The 17,814-nt window shown below is 36.8% G+C and overlaps 1 pseudogene; it reads right to left on the reverse strand.

The window, feature by feature from the left end:
- Positions 1 to 5,780: 5,780 nt before the first annotated feature.
- Positions 5,781 to 15,134, reverse strand: LOC134853237 (ras-related protein Rab-18A-like; annotated as a pseudogene).
- Positions 15,135 to 17,814: the final 2,680 nt, after the last annotated feature.

A 17,814-nucleotide genomic window follows, 5' to 3' on the forward strand; every position in this document is an offset into this window, starting at 1 on the left:
TCGTATTCAGGAGCCTTTTTGGGAAAAGAGTGGCCCGGCAAATATCCGAACCGAGCACCTAAAACAATCCGTAGGCTATAATTGTCGCCAGAGCGGTCGGGTGCGCAGGGTTGGATAACGACATTAGGTTACGATAATTATATGGTGCTTGATGGATATCCATCCGAATCCGGGGCCAACAGCAATGGATATCAACAAATTGAACACATTAACCGTGCCCCGGTTTCAAGGGAACCAACATGGACATTATTGTCAGAAACCATGAAGAGGGCAGCGAAAACAGTATGTGGTTTGGAAGATACAAGAAGCAAAACCAGCCATTGGATGAGGGGTCATGAAGACCAGGTCTCCGAGTTCAAAAAGGGAATCAAGAGCGCTGCCAAAAAGCGCAACGCGGCGACGAACGAGTAAGAGAGAGTCAATGCAAAGGAGGAGCTAAAAGAGCTCCGCCTGGAATGCAAAAAGAAACTCAAGGATTGGGAAAACGAATGGTGGGAAACGCTGCTGGCCAAATGCGAGTAAGCTATGCATAAACAGAATATCAGGGAGATGTACAACATCCTGAACCAGTTAGGAGATTATGAAGTACCCAATTCGAAAGCAACTCTTATCCCAGCGTAAACTTTTAAGCAACACTTTGAGAAAAACCAAGAACGACCCGGAGAAAACAGACTGACAGATTAAATCAAAGCGATGAAAATCACACGGGAGTTCGAAGGAGCCACGCCAGAAGGCCGACAAATGGTAGAACACTGTAGCTCCATGTCCACAGGGCAAGAGATTATTGAGGAGTGGAAAAAAGTCAAGGAAAAAGCACCTGGCAAGGACAATATCCGCATAATTTACTTAAATTCAGCACCCCTAGCCTTTCAGGAAAATATGTAAAAGTAGTGCAAACCATGTTCGCAACAACTTTCGATCATTGAGACGACATTATCAAGGTGGGAATCATAACCCCGTTGCATAAAAAAGGGGCAAAAGACACCCTAGACCATTTCCGCGGTGTGTGTTTGTTATCTATGATAAGCTGACTTCTTGCCCGAGTAATGGCAACAAGACTCAGAGACTGGAGTGAGGAATTCGGGGCATTAGATGATAATCAAAACAGTTTCGACAGAACAGATCTACAGCGGACACTACCCAAATAATGATCAGACTACAGGAAGGTAACCGATGGTTATGCAAAACAGAGAGTCTGAGCAGAGAAAGTGCTTGTCTTCTTGATCTGAAGAAAGCCTATCCAAGAGTCAACCGACCTCTATTGTGGAAAATATTGGAAGGATATGGGTTCGGGTTGATTTTCTTGGAAGTCTGAAGGACCTGCATGAGCTAACAGAATAAATGATGAAAGGCAACAAGGCGCTTAGCTCCAAATGAACCCCGCAACAATGATCGAGGGAAGGATGTCCTTCTTCTCCTATAATTTTTAATAGCTTTGATTAGATTACGACGAGAGGTGCCTAAAAGCAGCGTAAAAATAGTGGGCCAAAGATCTCGTAGATACCCAACACCTGAATGACTCAACTAAGGGATAGCGGCAATGCTGAAGCAAAAAATTTAAATCTTAAGAACACCTAGTTTGCCGACGACACTACGCTTGTGAGTAACAAGGGAAGCATGGACGATGCGAGAAACACGACCAAAATAGTAATGGGCCTCTTCGAAGAGAAGACAAACGAATCGAAGGAGGAAAACATAGCACTCGGCAAAAACTGCGCAACGACCAGATTTTTTGGCGTGTGGCCTACTGAGTCCGAAGATACTAAACTGCGCATCCAACTCGGTAAAGGGCATAGATCAAGGTCAAAAAAACGCCTCAAAAACAAATGATTAACGAAAAGGACACAAGCACGATAAGCGGAGCGGTAGTAAGAAGCACCCTGTTGTTCAATTGCCAAGTACGCACATGACTAGTATCAGAAATAAACAAGATTTATACTAAAGTGGACAAATGCTATCGTTATGTGTGGAGTTCCAAAAATCAAGCGCCACAAAGAAATGGAAAACCAAAATACAAAACAGATGGAATAAGAGAAAAGAAATTCGAATAAAATCTATCAGAATGAAAATTGAGAAACGAAGTATGGAACGGCTAGGACACGTGATATGAATCCCCGACAAAAGGAGAGTAAAGCATAAAACCTATGGTTGTCTGAGCAATCTGGAAAAGACTGTGAAATCCAAAAAGCACCGATGCACCCCCAGACACTGGTTCAAGTTGATGTGTGAAGCGGGCATGGACAAGCTAGAGATAAAAAAAAGTGATGAGCGATAAGAAGGAGCCGAGTTTTTTTCCTTGGAACGATGTGCGGTGTCGCAGGAGAACGGTTTGGAAGGAGAAAAAATCGAGAGATCACAAAGAACCAAGTCTGATAAGACGCAATGAATGTAAACAATGCGAACGAACTTTCAAATCGAGAGCTGGCCTAGCGACACATACAAGGGAATTGCACAGAGAAAACAAGAAAGAGCACAGGTGCAAAAGATGTCCAGCCAAATTCACACAAAAATCAAACCTGAAGAACCATGGAAATAAACGGTGTAGTACAACAAGCCAAACGAAATACGTCCCAGCAAATAGAGAATGTCCAACATGCAGAAAACTGATACCTGCAACAAAACTGGAGCGACACACAAGGTGCTACAGAGGGCGACGAGCTGGAATCCCAACAGTGTGAACACTCGATCGAGAGAGAGAGAAAGAGAGAGCCAGAGAGAGATAGAGAGAGAGATAGAGCGAGAGAGAACTCTAGTCAGCGAAAAAAAAAGTCCCACCGGATTCAAACCGCAACCCTTTGCGGTCTCAAGTAGCTGTATTACCTCTACGCCAGATGCGCCAGATGGTTGTTTGACTTTGAATTTAACAATACCAAGAGGTTATCAAGCGGAAAATACCTGAGCAGAAACCTTTCAAGGGAAAAAAATCAAAACTAAGAAAAAGTTTTGTCCCTTTTTCTATCAAGAATTACAACCAGTAAATAAAACAAATTTCGATTCGGCTGGATTTCGAAAAAGCTAAGACACTCGAAGCAACTACAGTGAAAAATGATTAAAGCAAAAAAAAACTATTCTTAGAGTTGGCAACTAAGCGGAAAAAACAAAACAGACAACTAATAGGCAGAAATGTTTTTTGAACCGCAATAATTAGTGTTTGAAAAAAGCAGTGCCTAAGTGGACTCGAACACGGTACCTTTGCCGTCTCAGGCGTATTTGTTAATTCCAGGCTAAATGTGTAGGAGAAAATTGAATTCCTTGTGAACCAAGGTACCACCAGGAGTCCAAGTGAGTCCTGTGAACAATGCTATTAAGGGAAAAAAATTTAGTACCCGATTGCAATAACCTTTCTTATCGCAGGGATAATTATCTACAACAGAAACGTAGAAAAACTTAATGTCAATTGACGCAGGAAAGGAGGAAAATTATAACGTCTTCATTTGAAAAAAAATTGAGCTTTCGAGATTCAAAGAAAACAACATATGGCCATAACGCTCTTTGAATTCACAGACAATTCAACTTCGAGATAAAGGGGATCAAAAGATTAATTTTTGTTTCCTCTGCGAAATCTGTCAATTAAAATCCACGTCACATACAAGAATTCGCTCATTTTCTTCATGACCTTCACGCTGTGTTGTTCGATAGAGGAATTTGGCTTCCCTAGAAAGCAAACGTAATTGAAAAGAAACCGAAATTGAAGCCGAGAAAAATAAACTTGAGCCTGAAGATTTGTTCCCAAAAAACAAATAATCATAACGACGGGGGGCTGATCTAGGATTTTCTCCAGAGGAGGAGGACAAAAATTCGAAAAATTTGTCGACCTATTTTTTAGCTAGACTAAATTGATGTTCCGAGCTCTCCCAAATCATGATAAAGACCCTATTTTGACAAACTTTCTGCGCCGCAAAAAAATTTCGAACAAGTCCAAAAACATGTTTTTAGGAACTTTTTGGTGTGTTTTGAACAAAAAATCCAGTGGTATCATGTCAAAGGCAGATCATTAAATTAAAGATCGATAACAAAAGTTCTTAGGATTGATCCCTGTGGAACACATTTAATTGCAAGTCTATCGGACACCACGCCATTGAGATGATCTACACGTATGCAGTTGCTAAGATAAAAAACATAATAAGCAAATAACAACATTCAGCGAAAAACTGATGAAGCATTTTAGAATCTAGTTTTCTATAACTTTATTAACCTTTCAAAAAATAAAGTTCCTCAAACACCATTTTTCTGAAAACGAGATCAATAAACTTTTTTCAATCTGCTTCTATTATTAAATAGAAAAAATTTTTTTGATAGTATTTACAAAAATTATAGACAGAGGCGAAGCGGAGCTTCGCATCAATTGCGAAACAGCGAAAACGCATCATTGCAAGCTAACAGAAACCAAAAAGACTGAGATGAAATAACTAAGATGAAAACCCTTTAAAAAATTAACAATTTTGTCGGAAATACTGAAAATTACGGAAATCCTCAAACAAAAAAACAGACGAGGAACATAACAACTAGCATTAAATAAGCATTGACTATTTTGAGACTTTCACTGAGACAAAAACACAAGGTTAGACGCCAATTGAGCCGAAAACAAAAAATGCCATAAGATCTTGTTGTCATCAAAAACTTTGAGCGATTGAATTTTGAATTTATATACTATCAACCGACCCAATTTAATCAAAAGAAGACTAACCGTTTTCTATCTCTAAATCGAGCCGAAACCATTCAAGCCGAATAAAACAAAACTCAGCCAATATATCAGTCAGGCATAGTAAATGTTAAAAACTACCGGAGTTAATCAACGACACGTGAGACTACAAAGAAAAATGCTTAAAGACGAAAAAACATTATCCGACAAGCTAGAGTCCGACTGTTCCATTTTCACTGAAAATAATAATAATCCGACCGGAACTCAAATCCAGACCATGGGGTGCAAATGCAACCGCTCTACCTCCAGGCTAAGTGAGAGGGGGCTTGAAAATTACGAAGAATCGATAAAAAAGCAACATCAATTTCAATTACACATGTGTAAGAACAGTTGTTTACCGGAAAAAAGTCTAGGTCCCGATTACAAGACACTTGCGTTCGCAATTGCTATCAAAAAATGATTCTATAATCGTTTTTTTTCAACATAACCACCAGACAAATCGAAAAAGTCATGAACGGAAGGAAATAGAAAAAAATGAATCAAATGTCAAACCGCGAAAAATCAAGTTGCAGCGTTGAAAAATTTTCCCTGATTAGAAATTTAGAAAAAATTATGTTATTTAAATAAAAACCATATAAACCTAAGAAATTCTGGAATCAATTCAATAATAGCCGCCAAACCGTTACTAAACTCCCTTCTATAACTCAAGTGAATGAAGTTAGCGAACGTTATAACACAAATCAAAAGGAAACGATCGGTTCTCGATTGTATAATTTCAATAAATGAAAAAAGTACTTATTGGTTAACAAGTTTAATCTACCACATCTCCGAACTAGCAAATGATAACTTATAATTTACATTTGAGATTATCTACAATCAAATCTGAGAAAATTAATCTATTATAGAAACAAGTCCAAAATCAACATTCTGGCTTCTTTTAAACAAACTCAAATTTTATTTCTTTTTAAAAATTGTTTAATCACAGAAAGCTTCAATCTGAAAAAAAACGTATCCCACAAAAGAATTCCGATTTCTTAATTTGTTCTGGCTCAGCAAAATCGAAGAAACTTTAAAATACTTCGAGGAAAGCACCTAGTTCTATAATTACAAGAACAAACTAGAATATTTTTAACAGATTATTTGCACTAATTTAAGCGGAACGGTTTAAAAGCAGCCTTTCTGTTAAAATTCAAACTTGTGAGGTCACGAGTGAGTTTAACCGTATTATCAGCAGCTGCCACAAAATCCTGCTCCATATTGTGAGTTCCTGTCTGCTCCGTTCAACTGCAGTCCACTCCTGTTCCGGTTTCCTCTCACATTCTCGTCTGTTTCCCACAGACCAGGTGTCTGGATGATCTGAACACAGGTCAAATTGCAACACTGTCAAATTAACCATACGCACTTGCTCTCAAAACTAGGGGTCGTTTTTCGCCATAGTGTTTTGACATAGATGACCTTAAATTTCTTTGATTGAGTGTCTGTGAAGTTGATGGGTGTCTCAAAAAAAACATCAGCCAACTTCGAAAAACAAACCACGCATACGGTAATGCTTCGGGGAAAATTGCTCGAATCGCAGAAACTGACTTAACTTTTACTGCAGCTCCCAACTTAATGCAGCACCCAAATTGAGTTACGCTAGATCTCTTCGGAGACTTTAAGAATAAAGTAAAGCTGTCGATATCAAGCTAAAATCAGAAAACCTAGAGATCAACCAACTTCCAAATCGCATTTATTTCTCAGATGAAGCAAAATTAAAATTCTCCGAAGCTGTATGTCAGATTCCATAAAACTCATTTTGGCATCATTAGTGGCAAAATTCAACTTCCAGATTCCTAGATTTTTGTCATTTTTCAAAAGTAAGAAGACTCCCTAAATCCCCTGAGTTTTAATCTGAAAAAAGGCGGAAACTAAAAATCAAGCTAGCAAGGTCAAGGTACCACAAAAATGTTTTAAATTTTTTAACGCTTACAAACGGTAACAACTTTCAATCAAAATATGGATGATAACTTAAAGCGTGGAAATCTATCTGCACTTGAATGAATTAAATCAGTAGAATGCAAAGAGCTGCTAAAACACGCACTGATACGGAATTTGTGGACGTTTTATCTATTCAACGCGGTTTTCACAAAACCGAATAAGTAGTTGATTGAATGGAGCGTACAACAAAATTTTAAAACGTCCTGGATTTAACTCCCAGCGCAGTAATTATTGACGCTTGAAATTAATTCCAAGAAACGATATTAACGAAAAAAATGGGCGTGCGCCAAAAACTTGCATTTATGAGATCTGTCAGATCTAGATTCACATAGTAAACAACCCAAATGTCTTTGAGGCAACTGATTTCGTCAATTACGAGTGGGAAAATGGATGCAACATCAGCACCATGGCCATCCATGCTGGAGGCAGCTGTCCAAGTCTGATTTCGTTGTATAGTCTACTCAGAGAAAAAGAATCACACTTATACGCACACATACGTACATAAACACAATCATATAACAACGGAATCAAAAATTTACGTGGAGGAATCAAAGCTGACAATCTTCTTTAGCAGACACAATTTGAGCCGAAAAAAATGATTTAAAGAACTCAAGTGCTAACTCGCACCTGAGACTGTAATGATTAACACATGCACATGTAACTATAATGAAAGTTTCTTACAGCCTAAGAAAGATCCTTGATTAGGCAACTAGGCCGACAACATTTCTGCAGACAACAAATGATCAGATTTTTTTTTAAATGCTCCAAGTCCCCCTTAAACTAAAATCAGCAACAATTGTAATTGCAACTACCAAGAGAGTTGGTTACAGCACAAGCATAATCCATGACGTGGCAACTAAGCCGACAAAACTTGAGCAGACAATCAAAACTCAATTTTAATTGAAAAACTTTTCTCAATTGCGTACATACTGAAAAAAAACAAGGTCCCACCGAGTCTCAAACCCCAGATCTTAGACCAAGTAGGAAAAAAAACCTTTAATTTTAACATTATAAAGAGAAAACAATAAAAAAACAAAAAAAAAACAAGATTTGTAAAAAAAGTTGTTTAAGAGAAAAAGACAAGTTCTGATTACAATTCACTCGCAAGTGTATTTAACAACAAATTATCAATGATTATTTTATCGATAACTCAGTCCCAGTTTCGTATTGGCGAGGTTTGTAATTGTTTCGTAGTGCAGTTGTTTTATAGCTGGTTTGCGATGATGTCTACCATTTCAGATCGATAGATACTCTGAAGGGGCACAGTAAGCGTGGAAGCGCTTTATTGAATCAACATTGATAGTTAGCTCTGTTTATCATAAAGCTAGTTGAGTCGGCAATACCGTAAAGACTGATGAACTCAATAGTCTTCTGGTGAACGTACAATATACGGCGTGTAAAGGCTTCCCTTCGAGTATAGATTTTTGAATTTTACAGTAGATGCAGGAAGATAGGAAAAAAACAACTCGTGAATAGAAGAAACCGCGACAAATTAATACCTTCGATTCAACTATGTGTGAAGCAAGGCGCCCAACGCTTCGAGCGATAAGGCTGCTTAGAGAATAAGCATTGAGTGAATTTGAACACTGGAAAATCATTCGGAAAATTTGAATCAACCCAGAAACCGAAGCTTCAACCAATCACCTTGGGTAGTACTGGTCCCGCGTCAAAGCAAACTTCGGTCAATTCTGTGAGTCATGGGTCAGTCTGGTGCTAAATTATCTGGATGAGTTTGTGGTCTAGCGAAACGGACTGTACAGTATTGAATCTTTCTTCAAAACTTCTACAGTTTCTGAAATGAGTATTAGTAGTAAAAGACTTCAATTACCCAAAAAAGAGTACAAATTCATGAACGAAATTTAAAAAATGATTAAAAACCAGCAAAAACATAGAAAAAAAAACTTCGCAAATAGTTAATTAAAAAATTTAGCAAACACATATGAGCAGCATCGGCACTTCAAGTACAATATTTAAGTTATGTGCAGGTTATATACGCTTCTGGAGTGCCCCTGAAGAGAGATTCGTATTAAACGCTTGAAGGTTGACGACGGGTCTATTATTTTGATGTTGACTAATTGGACAGAACCGTTGAAACAATCAAAATCTCTGAAGAAAAAGACGACTTTGTCAACTGCTTGTGCACAAACCAATGCTTCAGTCGAAGAATCTAAGTACCTCTGGTTCCTCTGCGACGTTTTGAGGCAAAAAACTCAAAAAGATAGCACTTGAGGCCTAATATGATGGTGCTAAAAAAGCGGATATCTTGATGAACTTGATGAAATGGTTAAAAATATTCTATGAGAGTACCATCCATATAAACACCCTGGTAGCGATTATCTTGATGAAATGGCAATTTCGGATCATCGGCAGCATTGAAATAATGAAACAAAACTTATCAGCGTTGAAACTCAATTGTATATCAGACGTCCTTCAGTTTAAGACATCTATATTGTCTTGCAAGTTTCGCTTTAAATCAGATCCTGTTGCTTATAATTTCGTGTCATCGGCCTAACAAAAACAACTGAGAGAGTCCGCATATCGTGAATGAAAATGATGAAAACAAAAATATACTTTCTTTTGTAAAGAACTTTTACCAATTTTTAAATCAGATTCAGCAACTGCGCTTTGAAAGTTTTCAGAGGATGTGTTGGTTGTAGACAAAAGCCGGGGTCTGGCAGATTGAATTTCGCCAAACTAAATGAGCTCGACGTAACATATCAGTATGACATATATCGTAGAAATTCAACTTCTTCAATAGCCCAAACAGTCTACTAGGTTTAAACAAAACATGGTTCTATTGAAATAACTCCAACACCACCTCAAATGTTTGCATTGCTACCAAAGAAGACTCCAGAAAAGTATGAAACATGATCTGGCAGCAAGTTTTGAATTGCGGCATTTGAAAACCTGAAAGACTATCGATCAAGGTTCGCTCAAGCATTGCGTAGAAGAAAAAGGTCAAGCATACCCAAAAGACAGTTGGAAAGTAATATTTAAACCAGAGGTGAAGCTGCGCTTCGCAAATACTTACGAGAACACGGCAAAAAAAAAACCAGCTCTATCAAGTGACATTCAAAAAGTAGCAATAAGCCTCGAGTTTGCATTTTTTGGGCTTTTTAAGCATCCGTAGCTGAATGGTTAGTGCATGAGACTCAAATTTGCCAGGTAGCAGATTTGAGTCTCACGCACTAACCATTCAGCTACGGATGCTTAAAAATCCCAAAAAATAGGCAACAATAATGCAGCTACAAATGCTAATGAATTGCCAATTGGATGCAGCAAAAGTAACATCAAATACAAAAGCATTTAACTTTGCATGTAAAAAATTGCAAACCAAAAGCCACATTATGTATAAATTATGCATTTTAAAGAATTATGAGATAAATTGAGTTAAATTTCTGAAATCGAGATTTTATGTTTTTTTGTTTGAAACAAACAGCTTTCTTCGGTTCAATTGATGAATTAAAAATGCTTCGCAAGGGTAACTAGAGGATGCAAAAAGTGCCTGACTTTTTAAATAAAATATTTCAACTTTTAAGTTCGGATGGAGTTATAAAGCTCGCTGAAATTCAAATATGGAATGATTGACCCCTGTGTAATAAAGTTAAGCCAATTTAAAAAAACTGGAGCAATGTAATTTATGCACCGCCGGTAAATCTGAAAACTAAAACCCATTGCAAGACAAAATAAAGGAAATTTGCTTAAACAAACTGACCTAGACAAAAAGAAATTCATTTCGCTCGTTTGCACTTGCTTATACTTCTATCAAAAAAATTTGGACCAGTATTTGTGACACTTCATTTTAAAACTACCTCTTATTATTGTTTATAAATTATCAGAAAAAGCAAAGACGAACTTTACCGACCAGTTCTTCGAATGCGCACTGAACTCCTTCTCTGATCTTGGCGGATGCTTTGATGAAAAGCATGGAATGTTTCTTGGCGTAGTTCAAGCCTTCTTCCCGGCTCACTTCTCGGTCGCTCTTGTCTGTCTTGTTACCCACTAGCATCTTCACCACATTAGAGTGCGTTGAGTACATGTCCAGTTCCCGCATCCACACGCCCAATTGGTCGAAGGAAGATCGCGAAGTCACATCGTACACTAGGAAAAAACGAATGTATTGCTTGTGATTCATACGACAACGTATAGAAAATTTTTTCACTAAAATATTGTTTATCGCATTTTATATTCGCATTCGTAAAATAATGTTAACATACATCAATAAAACTGCATGGCGGGTCAGCCGACAAAAAATATGCAGCGTCGAAGCTTAAAAAAAATTTAAAACTACATCTACCAAAATTACATATCACAAATTGTTTCGAATGATAATCATTTCAGAAAAAAACATGCCGAGAGAAAATCTTTGGCCTTAACCTAGTATTTTAATACAAAACAAAGCGGTAACTAAGCAGGCAATACTTAGGTGGACGACTGATGCGCCGAAAAATGATCCATTTAAATCTGGGCATACAAAAAATTTCGAAACTCGATGTGTAGAAGTTCCCTCTCTTTTTCAAAATTAACAGAAAAAATTCAGTTCCGAGTCGTTAAATTTAATAAATTTTTTTAAAAAAAACATAGCTGTTTGAAATGAATTTGGCTGCTCGAGGCTAAATTTTTTTCGCTTGAATGAAATTGTGCCTTTAGATTTTTGAGAGACCCAAAAAGTTCTTTTACGCAAAAAAAAAATCAAAAATTTTGATCAAAAATCAAAGATTTAGCATAATGCGTGACTGTATCTTACACATTGACCGAAATCCTGAAAAAAAATTCTCTGAAATAAGTGTGGCGTTTCAAAAGCGACATTTACTAACTGAAAGTTTTTCTCGCAAGGTAACCCATTTAGTGTATAACGATATCAAGTTTTCGTGCTCGAAGACAGCTTCATTAATTTGTTTAGCTATGTAATCATGCAAGTTTTGATGCAGCGGATATAAAGTCAGACAGCAAAAGTGTTCGTACAGCAGTTTTTGAGCATCAAAATTTTGATAGCGTTTTAGACGGAATAGGCTGGCTTTAGAAAATCTGTTCAACTTCAGAGATTTTAATATTCGCCAAATATCTAATGGTATAATTGATTCAGCAAAATTCAGGCCTGAAACTAATTCAGAGAAAAATAGTTAAGCAAAACCAGCCAATCGATGCTTGATTTATTTGCAAAAAAAACCTCAAAGATCTCTCCCGAAAAGTATAAGAGGCACATTCTCTTCCTAAACAAAAAAATATCAGTCATGAACAGCCAATTTCCTTTGAAACAGCTAATTACAAAAAAAAACGGCTTTGACCGATTGGGCTATAACTTTTTTCTGCTAGTTTAGAAAAAAAAGTTTCACATTTTTAAACAAAGCTCCAAAGTTTTTTTATTAAAATATATCCAGAATGGATCAGACTAACTTAACTCGATAAAAAATATGAAAACTTTAAAGACTCCGTCACTTTTTTAAACTTGGGTTTGAAATTGGCCATACGTTTTATATGTGATTTTTGATGGAATTTCAAAAGCAGTTTTTATGATGAAAATTGTTTCTCGTAAGGTAATCCATTTCGCGTAATAGCAAAATTTTAGTGCCTGACAACTAAAATAAGAATACTTTAGCTATGTGATCTCATCTCATTCTGCTTATAAGAAAGATGAAAACTTCCCCAAAATGTAAATTTCTTTGCAACATATGTATACTCAGAAAATAATACACACTCCAGTAACAAGGCACTTTTGCTGCTTCATGAATACAAGGCTTTAAAAAAACTAGTGTTAAAAAAACTTCTACATGTTCAAACCTGCCACCTACAGGTTTCGAGTCTCGTGTCTTGAACATTCGGCTATATGCCATTGCTAACTTCAAAACACCAGCCACCAAAAAGAATTGAGCATAAAAACTCAAACTATGTTTTGATGCTTCTATTGAGCACTTTTATATCCGAGTTAGTGGACTGACTGTATGACACTATTCTCGAGGGTTTGCTCGAGTAAAAAGTGAATAATCCTTAAAGACAAATAGTTCTTATATCACTTAAAATCCATTTTTTTTAAAATGAAGTTGGATATGGAACAGAAACTTCAATAACGATCTTATTCTGCATTCACTTTCCTGGCTTCAACTAGATGGGAAGGGATGGTGGAACCCTGTTGAGCATCACTGATTACGTCATAGAATTTTTACTGCAGCAGAAAAATTTTACCTGCAAAAAAGCTACGAACGACAAGAAAAATTGAGGAAAAGTATTGGCTGAAAAAGGTCAATGAACGCGAGTAAACACAAAAAATGACTTGTTTTTTGAAGCAACAACAACTTTCAAAATTCTAACAACAATTATATGGCCTTAAAGATCTTTAATTCATGTTTGACATTTTTTGATAAAAATAACCCATTTTGAGAAAAATGGATTCTTTTTTGTTTGCTGAGAAAAGTGAATACTGGAATCCACTTTCGAAACTAGAAGCCTATCATACTTTTGCGACCTTTACCCTTATGCTGTTCAATAGTGGGTATTGCATTGCCTTAAATAAAGGCATTGAACTGAACTAAAAGAAAACAACGTAAATTTCCAAAAAAAATCTGAAAAAGATTAAATCATCACGACCTACAAAGCAACTTAACAACGTTGATTGCCACACTATAGCTTTAAAAGCAAAAAAAATCCAGACAGAAACTCCTACAACTATGTTAGTCGAAACTTCTAAGCAAAAGCCACTTCGCTTGCGCCACCAACTACGAAATTCGCGCCCATTTAAAAACAAAAGCAAACAGACAGGAATACGTTTGAACTTAAGTTAGGCCGCAATAACTCATCTCAGGCTGCTTAGGTAAAGCGGAATAGATTTTGCACGAAATTGTTCAATGATATATGTAGCTTTGCTTAGAAAAACTTCGAATCGTTTGAAAACACGAACTACTCTTATAGCACGATTGAAGTTCGCAACTTTATATTGCTTGGCCAATTACTTTTCTACTTCAATCAAATTCATGTTTTACTGAACAAAGTTGACCATGAAATTTTTTTTTCTCCAAACTTTTTTTAAATTTTTTTTCCCTTTCAATTTCCGAAACTCAATTAGAACGATTGAAACATACCTAAATCGTATGCAAGGAGTCAATTTTAATCATGAGCAATATTTACTGAGTCATAAGAAAAACTGCATGAATAATTTTAAAAAGTTTTCATAGAGGCAAAGATGCAATGCACAAACAAGAGAAACATAACCGCAAGATGAAGCTTAAAAAATCAAGCAAAAAATTAAAAACGGAAAAACTTTGAACGCAAAAATCCTTTAATTGAAACCTACTACCTTAAGCTTTTCAGTCTCATCTCATGGCTGTTGCCTATCTACCGTTGCTGTCCTTTATGAACCGGTCACTACTGAATCAAAATGAAAAAAAAATCAAAATTCATAAATAAATGCAAAACTTTCAAACAATTGCCGCGAGAAAAACTTGCCGCAATTTTGAAAAAAATAAATATAACGCTTCTTTTTTTTCAAAAAATTCAAACAGAAAGAATTCACCTCCTGAAACTCGTGCGACATTCGCCTCTCTCTTTCGTAAACAGGCAAATCAAATTTGCAAAAAAAAACTAGCTAAAAATTTCATAAAAAACTAAACTCTAACATTGAAATACTTGACATGGAAAAAAAAGTAACAAAAAACTCTTTTTCAACTGAAGACTCAAAATCCTTTCAGTAGCTCTAGGACAGCTGTTAAACTACAGCTGTAAAACATGTAACGTAGTAAAATGAAGATCCTGTGAACAAATTTCTGTATGGGGGAAAAGCCTCATACCCGACTGCAATACCCCTGCAAGGGTGAAAGCAACCAGACAACGTGGACTAAAAAAATAAATTTAAAAGACAATCTTTGTGACGACTACGTGACTCGAAGCCGTATCACCAGCTTAATCTTCACTTAACCTACGGATTTAACTCATCTGAGCCTGGTGAATAAGGGTCAATTATTTCACGGTTTCTCAGCAAAATTTTATTTGCTTCAACTGCTTCCTTTTCGGATCTATGTAAATTCTGACTTTTCCTAATTGCAGATTGTATGGTGGTCTGGTAAAAGGTCGGGTTGGTAAAAAGGTACATCGGTAAAACACATACCTAAAATACAACCCCGAGCTCCTCGATAATAACTCGGAGTTAGTGTGCGAAACCTTTCTTGTCCAGCTGTATCCTAAATAAAATTGGAAAACAATCAACGCAAAGTCTCAGCAAATTAAAGCTTAAACAGCTAAACCTCACCCATATTGTAAGCTTTGACGAATTGCCATTCACTGTCAAAGTAGTGACCTTAAAATCAACTCTAATTATTGCAGCATGATCTGGGTCAAAATTGTCATCTGTGAATCGCTGAATCGCAGAAGCAAACTAAGAATAAACGAAATACCCAAAGATAAGAAAAGCATTAAAATGAAACCAAACGTTATTTTTCAAAAAACCAGACCTAGATTTGCCAACTCCACTATCTCCAATGATGAGAAGTTTCAAAGTAGTAATTGGTGTTTCTCCGGATTCCATTTCTCGATTTAATAGAATGAATAACTATGCATTGCTTTCACTGAAAAAATGCGCTTACTCGATAATCAATTCTGTACGAAGATTTTAAAAAAGGTCAATTAAAATGGGCCCTTCCGTCATGCGACGGTACGTGTACAGGTTGGATAGGGCCGTACCAACGCTGTATATATACATCGGTGAAATTTTATGAATAAGGCAGAGGATTGCTTTCCTCAAACTTATTTTTGTGCTGCTCCTCCGTTACACGCAAAAATTAGTGGAACAAAGCTGCTTCTCGAGTTTTAACGATTGTGCCGCTAGAATCGTTACAGAGCAGTTCACAAGAACAAGGAAGGGTGTTGGACGACGTGTCCAGCCTTCCGGGAAGAAAAAAGAGCGTTGTTTCTCCGGATTCCAGAATCCGGAAGGGTCTCGGGAAAGAACTGCAACTCCTGATTTTAACAACTTTTAGCTTCTCGGAATGTCTTGAGTTGAATTTAATCAATACCAAAATCATTTTTAGATCATGAGAAGCTAGGAGTTGGGTGGAAGGGTTGATCCATCTTCGATGGAGATGATGATTTTTATCTACTGAACAAATACAATAATGATATAGTATAAGTAGTAGCCCTGTTTTTAGGAGTGACCTCGTGGTCTGGGGATACTGAGACCCAGCCATGAGCTCACTATTTTGCTTATAATTGAATTAATTAGTGTGTTCTGATCGAAGCCGGAAAGTAACGATTTTGGTCGACCCGATATTTGAAAGAGCACCAAAAGAACTGACTTTGGCAGAGACGATGAAAAGGATGTAGAGCTGTGTTTATACGCTAGCCAGTCGTTTTAGAACCTAGCATTATTTTCCGTCGATATGCACTTCGGGGCGAATGTTAGATAGATGTTTTATAGGGAATGGTACATAGGGCGGAAGGGTAGTTCGGAACGCTGAAGCCTACCGGATTCCCGTGAATAGTTTATTTAACCTAGTTAAGACCGAAAATTCACGAACCAGGAAGGGTGGGGGGATTGGCCTTCTCGTCGTTCCCTGAGAAATCTGTGACCAAAAACACTTAAAGATATAGAGAAAACCAACAAAAAGTAGTATAGTACCTGAAAAAAAAAACAAATAAATAGCAGAAAAAACCAAAAACATTTAAAAAATGTAAAATCAGTAGAAGTCATCCCCCAAGACAAGAAGTGATCCGACCCTCCCGTTTGTTGTTGTTAGATATATTGCTGTTACAGGCATTTTTATCAGTCAGAATCTTTACGATCAAATTTGTGGCCCGTTTGTGGTACTTGTACTGTAGGGTTATTTGAGTATTTAAGCACGTTAATGCTAATTTGCGCTCAATCTGGAAGGGTCTTGGGATTAGAGAAGAAGACCGATCCGAGAAGACTGATTAGAGAAGAAGACTGATCCTTGGGATTAGAGAAGAAGACTGATCCTGAATCGTCTGTTGGGTATCGTTAACAAGTTTTGTATCCCTTTAGGTACAAAAAAAAGGATATTAATCTGTGGGAGGCTGGACAGTTTGAAACTTTGAAAGTATGACTACTGGTCTTTTACCAGGATTGACCTTCATACATCAAAAAGCCTTTCACACAATTTCAAACAAAAAAATGTTTATCAAATAATTCCATAAATCATGCTTTTCATACAATTTCACAAGTGAAACCAATAAAAAAAAGCAAGTCAAAAAATGAACTAGAAAGCATGACTTGTCTTCTACCTCGGGTTTACCTCCACACACCAAAGTGCTTCAAACACAATTCCAAACACCAATAAAGTTTATCATACAAGATTGTCTCTGGAATCCAAGAACATACAGCCATAAAGTTGTGCGCCTTTTCAATGCACAGTTTGACCTGGTAATGGTTTCGCATATTTTTAAGAGCTACCTAAGATGCTCCCAATTTCTTTACCGTATTGCAATCAGGAATGTAAGATGCCAGCCGATTCCGGATTTTCTGATCATTTTTAAACGGATTGCCATTAGTCGTGCTTTGTGTAGGAAATTGTTGTTTATTTATTTATTTTTTCAGTCTGATTGACATCCCTTAATTCTAATGAACCCACGATGTAGTATTTTTTCCGAATTTTTTGAGTTTAATTGCAGTGTTTTTCAAAAAAAAATCAAAAGACCTTTTCTTTGTCTTTAGTTCACGCGTGAACTGCAACTAAAGAGGGATAATTATCTTTGATAAAGTTATGATGTATCATTACTTCAAAGAAAAGCTCCTTGTTGATTATCCAGAGCTTAATCCCCTTTCTGAAGTATCTGTAATGGTTAGTTTTTGTTGATTGTATCGATTGTACTTTATATTTTTGTTCGTTTGTAGTTATGTTTAATTTGTTTTAGAACCGCATCCTGATTGTCGTGGCTCTCTTTGCTCTCACTTTTGGAGCCTTTGTTCATGCCCGTGCGAACGACGCGAGGATAATGATGGAAAGGGAAAATGGTGGAGTAGACGCTCAAATAGATGAACTCGACGACGAAAGAATAGGAGTATTCAAAGCTATCAGCAAAATCTTGAACATGTTCGGACGAAAATAATTTAAAAACTGTCTGAACGATGAACTGTAACGAAGCTCAAAATGGAAAAAACCAAAAAACAAAGACTTTCGATTTAATAAGTTTCTGCTAAGCTGCTCTTTTCTTTATGGCCCGAAGCTGAAGTCGCAAAAGTGTACTAACTC

The sequence above is a fragment of the Symsagittifera roscoffensis genome, chromosome 8 (genome assembly GCF_963678635.1).
Source record: "Symsagittifera roscoffensis chromosome 8, txSymRosc1.1, whole genome shotgun sequence".
Taxonomy (NCBI): Eukaryota; Metazoa; Xenacoelomorpha; order Acoela; family Convolutidae; genus Symsagittifera; species Symsagittifera roscoffensis.